This window comes from Pinus tabuliformis, chromosome 8, assembly GCF_031772625.1.
Source record: "Pinus tabuliformis cultivar Carrire ecotype Pingquan chromosome 8, CPIR1, whole genome shotgun sequence".
Classification (NCBI taxonomy): domain Eukaryota; kingdom Viridiplantae; phylum Streptophyta; class Pinopsida; order Pinales; family Pinaceae; genus Pinus; species Pinus tabuliformis.
In genome coordinates, this window is record NC_142294.1 from 1,874,636,472 (window position 1) to 1,874,642,784 (window position 6,313).

General features: G+C 32.8%; 1 long non-coding RNA gene across 1 annotated transcript; it reads right to left on the reverse strand.

Moving 5' to 3' along the window:
* Window positions 1–2,608: 2,608 nt before the first annotated feature.
* Window positions 2,609–4,450, reverse strand: LOC149243849 (uncharacterized). The gene is made up of 2 exons (XR_016245808.1): window positions 4,166–4,450; window positions 2,609–3,141 (listed from the first exon to the last, which is right to left on the reverse strand). It is a non-coding gene; the product is annotated as an uncharacterized LOC149243849 (long non-coding RNA).
* Window positions 4,451–6,313: the final 1,863 nt, after the last annotated feature.

Consider the following 6,313-nt stretch of genomic DNA (forward strand, 5'->3'; position numbering starts at 1 on the left):
CTTATTATAATAAATCCTTTCATAAAATGCATTATAAAAAATCTCTCGAAAAAGACATTTCCAAACGAATCCCCTTCAATAAATAAAACTTTATGATTCAAAGTTTCATATGAGTCGGCTTTTGACTTTCGTATATTCTCACGACTCTTTTGATACCTCACGGGCTTGCGCATTCCTTGCACACGGGACCTACCCAGATAACCCAAATTTTGCACTGTGAATTTCACATACAATTTGGGAACTTTTCTCTTTCTAAGAGTGAGAATTTTGCAACTTAATTTAAAAGAAAAAAGGCCGGTTTTCTTTAATTGGTTCTGCAATCTTCACGGATTTTGTATTTTTTTTGGTTTGATAATAATTTGTTGGAAAATCAGAGGACTAAGACACAAGATAATACAAAATTCACAAATACATACAATAACATGAGTTGGGACTCTTCAATTGATCACAAAAATTTGATAGAGTTGGGACTCTTTAATTGATCATACAAATTTGATAGTTACAATAACCCTAGTGAAGGATATTTAAATTTTTTCAACTAGTGACTCACTCAAAATAACTCAACATGTACACATTCTCGACTTTACCTGAAATACTACTTACGACTTTTTCTACTAATAACTCATTCAAAATAACTCAACATACACACATTCTCAACTTTACCCGCAATATAATTTAACTCTAAATAACTCAACTTGAATTAGTTAACTTACCCTCCAAATTTAGACAATTTCTTCCTGCCAGAGTAATTAGCTATTTTAACAAGATGATCATGATTTGTTCTAAATCTATTATATGTAGAGAAGTTTTCGTTGGGTTTAAAAGTTTTTCATCTTATCTTGGAAGGAATTGAGTATTACCTGAATCCTAACATCAATAGCTTCGAGAATGGCATTCGCATTCTGTCAGAGGACCCTGAATCAGGTTGTGCGGCTCTTTTTCCAATTATGGGCTTTTCAATGGCATAATTCAAAACAGAACCATAGCCTACATGGTCCGAAAAATAGTCCTGTACGATAATACCCTAAGGATTTTCATGGCTTTGCATTGAAATATGAAGCATCTTCAAAACGGTCTTAGAATTATCTATACAAACTGCAACTTCGCCTGAACAAAACAAGGCCAAAAGTTAAGTATGGGTTTTTCTTGATATCTCCATCTAACTACCTTAGAAAGTCAAGCCCATTGTTTGCTACCGTATAAGTATACTGCAGGATATTGTTAAGAAGTGTCCTGCAAGCAACTTGAATAAAAGAATCAGGTTCAGTTCTACTGTCATGAGCCATTATGCCCAGTAAGGAAAAATATCCAATATGCCCTGCCAGTGAGACAAAATAGTAATCAAGGGCTGAGCGATTGACTCAAATGGTGCAAGAGCATTTGAGGAACAATATCATGATGGGAAACCACGTGAAAGTAGTTGACTGCTCAATTTTCAGGGCTAAGTGCTTTAACGAGTCCTACATTTACCACTAAAGCATTAAAGGACATCCAAATGTTATACACTATATCAGTACCTCCGCATCGGTAGTTCAATCGTTTGGGCAGATAGGAATTACTATAAGTTAACCATTTAAATTCAATGATATGTATAATGAATTTAAAACAAAGTTGAGAGATTATTTTTGTAAACAAAAAAACTCATGGTTGAGATTATTATGCACAATCAAAGACTGTCCAAATCCAAAGCACAGCTAATTTTTTTTTGCTTAAAGATGTGACTCCTCTTTCTTGCAATTTCTTTTATTGTTCACAGTTATCATGAATTATGGAAGCAAATTATGAAATTATAGCTAACGGCATTTACAGTCCGAATGTAAACTAAAAATCTAATAAAAATTAATAAGCATGCAAATATACGAAACTCTAAGCTCAGCTAAGCCCATCTGAAATCTGAATGTAAAAAAAAAATCTAAAGGAATTTTAATAGAAATTCAAATTCAAGTAAATTATTAAAGTAGGTTGATCAAATGCTTGGGGAACATGTAATAACAACTTGTCTGCTTAGTCTAACCAACAGATAAAATGAACTTTTTTTGAGTATTTTTCCTGGCCACTATTGTTCAAAATCCAGTAAATATTTTGTGTTTCAGAGCTTTTTACCTATTAAATCTACATTCAAAACATAATTTAAATAACAAAAATTCACAATCTTAGTGAAAACTGTATTCTGGTGAAAAAAGCCATTTCATCTATTAGTTAGATAATGCCAAATTCATCTACCTACATCTATTGATTTGCTGCCACTTGTTTGCTGTCCACAGTCCTAGAAGGACATAGAATATGTATTGATAGCTACAATGGACATGTTTTAGGAGTAAAAGACAGAGATAGTAGAGTAGAAAGACAGATAGTATATGGCCATAAGATCACACATGGACAGTTAATTTTATTATTGAAAATTACTTGGACACTGGTTTACAATTAGGAAAAAGAATGGAACAATAACAAAAATATAACTGTTCAAGTTTATAGTTTCATTTCATCCTTTCAATTTGATATATTCAAAATTTATTAAATCTAGGCAAATCCACATATTTTTATTATTAAAAAAACATTTATTCTAAAAACCCATTTCCAGTATAGATACATCACTGAACATAACGAGGAAAAATAACTTTGCCTTGGCCTCTTTTCAAGCACCCATGGTGTGGCCAATATTACAACTACCCTGCCTAAAGAATGACCCACAAAAATACTGTGGGTTTCAGGTTCCTTTGCTTTGGATCCATATAAATATGCATCTGTTTGATCACGACATACATCTAACACAATGTTACCATTTTCTCCTTTCAAAGATTTCATTTTCTCAATTGAAGATCACTTTGTCCTCAAATTCAAGTTCATTTACCTTAGCCAGAAAATCTATAGAAACAACTTATGTGCTCCCTGATGGACTTGGGTTGATTGATGATCGTTACCCTTGAGGCAACTGGAAGAATACCTTGTCAGTTTGTATATTGCCCTCACCATATTTGCTGTCTTGGACTATGAAACATTCTATTTTATGAAATGAAGGCCGGACAAATATGCAACGCCTTCCTACTCTAAGTTGATTGCAAAACGTGACTCTTCCCTAACCTTGGACAGTATTCCGCATGAGAAATTAAAGCTGCAATCTTCTGATGATCAGTAGTGAACCTGCACCAACATGTCTGTAAATTGGTACTCCAAATGAAGGAGGAGGCCATCGACCAGATTATTTGGATTTGCCATTACTGGGTTGAATCAAATTCCCATAACTAATTTCAAATTATACCATCATTCCCAAGATATGATTATTTTCTTTACATTTCTATAAATGCTTCCATGTCAAATTTGAATTTATTTAATGTATATTTTGAAAGGTTAACAATGGCAGGTGAAAAGTTAAATGTTTTAGAAGGTGAAGATTGCATTCTATTGCTGTCTAATGTGGTTTAGGGAAAATTTGAACATTTGTAGTGGGTAAAACAGAGCTGAGATTGGAATTGATTTTTCATAAAATTATCTTTATTTTTGGTGTTGATTTCAGTATATGGTTTGGGGAAAATTCGAACATTTGTAGCGGGTAAAACAGAGCTGAGATTGGAATTGATTTTTCATAAAATTATCTTTATTTTTGGTGTTAATTTCAACGGGTTTGATTCAAGCTCATGATGCATGCCTGCCAGTTTAGTGATAACACCGGTGTCTGTCTATTAAGCACTCTATGCTTAATAGGCGCAGATGTCATGACCGTGAACTGGGAGGCATGCACCAGGGCTTCAATCAAACCCATTGAAATTAACACCAAAGGTAAAGATAAATTTACCCACAAATCAGATCCAAACGCTCTATATTACACTGCAGGTTGAATCAAACTGATCGAACCCACTACATCTTGAATCAAACCCATTGACTTTAACCCCAGAAATAAAGATAAATTTACTCAAAAGTCAGATCCAAAAGCTCTATATTACCCACTGCAAAATTGCAAAATGTCAAAGCTCCTTCCCAGAACCACATTTAACAGCAATAAAATGCAATCTTCACCTTCTAAAAAAATATCCCAATCTCTATCTTCACCTACCGATCCATTTAAAATAGACACACAATAATTCCAAATTGACAGGAAACATTTTTCAAAATGTAAGAAAACAATCGTATTTTGAGGATGAAAGTGATTTTGCAGGACGATCCTTACATCGGGGTAGACGACTCTGCTTCCATTTGGTTGCTATTGGTTCACGATGCTATTTCGGAGTATCTTAACGCAACTGAAATGTCTTTATAGGCAGGGAAAGAGAAGGAGACGAGCAACATCCCGGAAAATCAATGGAATGAAGACAGTAACAGGCTTTGGAGTAAGATGAAATTGTGGTTGTGAATGAACCACATCTTTCCAGAGAACTTGCAGGTTGCTTTCCTCGAACCAAATATATCAGAGTGATTTATGACCCAGGAGAACCTAGCGTGAAGGTCATTTCCACCCATTATTTATGCATTTTTAAAGAAATTTCCAGACGTGAAGGTCACTTCCACCCATTATTTATTCATTTTTAAAAATTTCCAAAGGACTCTTCCTGCTGTCATTTTTAAAGAGACATTGTGATGGGAAAAGGATGACTCAAAAAATTTGAAGGAGGAAAGTAGAAAGTATGTTAAAGTGATGCATTGAAATTTATTAAAAAATTTATGTAGGGGTAAATGTTAAATGATATAAAGTTATGGCATAGTAATAGTTATGAAATGCAAAGAAAGTATTGATTATTTTTTTAAATGGAATTTTTAATATTTTTATTTTGAGTTTTAAAAAAGTTTTTAATTAATTAAATTAATATAATAATCAGTGAAATTTGTATTGGTGAAAAAATAAATGAACTGATATATTTTAATTTTTTTGTTTCTAATTTTGTGTTATATTACAATTTCTTCTTAAATTTAGATGTGATAATATACTAAATATTAGTCAAAGGGCAATAGTCAAGTGAGAACTGGTAGCTTAATTCCCTCTCGAGCTGGGTTCTATTCTTCAATGACTTGTGTGGCAAAAATTTGAAGGGTAGGGAAATTGATTGGAGTCTGAAGACACTTTTGGATTTTTAATCTTTCTCCACAATTCTCTACATGATATGTAGCACCAAACTTCACAACCATATAAGATAACAAGAGTGATGAGAGTATTAAGAGGAGCATTTTCTTATCCCATAGCTAAGGTCGACTAATTTATAAATTTTTAAGCCCATAATAAGCTTTCCACTCACCAATTATCCTTTTCTTAATGCTATAGACTTTAAATTTGACTTTCTAATGAAGAAGTATCCTGAGATATTTGTGTGAAGTCATTTCCTTAAATTTAATGTTGTCATACATAAAACTAGCGTAAGTGATCTTTTTGAATTTAATTATCATACCTTTGTTATGTTATTGTTAAAAGTCATGCATACACTATTGCAAAAATCCTCGAGAATTTCTATTTAATTTTTAAGACAAAATGATTCATTGCCATAAGAACAATATCATCAACATAAAGAATGAGGACGATGACTATATCAGCTAGTGTTGGGTTGATACAACTTGCTTATTCCAAACAACCCTATAACTTGTTAATATATATACCAAAAAGGGCATGGGACAAGGGACAACACTGGTTAACTCCTATATTACAATTAAATTCTTCCAACTAATCCTCAATGTTCCTAATCTTGACAATTATGTTCTTGTACAACCTTATCACAACAACTCTAAGCTTGAAAGGAACTTTTAGTTCCTCTAGCCTATTATAAAGGTTAGTCCATGACACTGCATTAAAAGATTTTCTAAATTCAATAAAACAATATAGGAGATTGGTTTCATTATTATGACGCTCCTCCATAATAATCTTAGTATAACAAGGCGGTCCACAGTTAAATGATAGCTCCTAAATCCAACCTAGCTTCTAATTCTTCTTCCATGGCTTTGTAGTCATATGTTAATAGAATCCTTTTCCAAATTAATTCCATGCAACTTGGATAAAAGGGAGCTAATCATAATGGTCATAACATATTATTTTTCTCACCACTTTTCATAAAAGGAACAATAAGGCTTTGATTTTAGGGTTTAGGAAAGCCCCGCTTAACTGTTGAACTGAAGAGCTTGTAAATATCAGGAATGAGAATAAACACTCCGATTAAAAAAAAAGAGTTGGTGACCTTCTTTATCTTTTCATTTTGCAATTCATTTAATCTCAAACTTGGTCTTCTATAGGAAACAAATATTCTTCTATATAAAGGGTTTGAGTGCTACGACATTAATGGATTTGTAGATATTTTTAAGGTAGGAATTCTAGTCCCTGAAATGAATATTTTTTCTT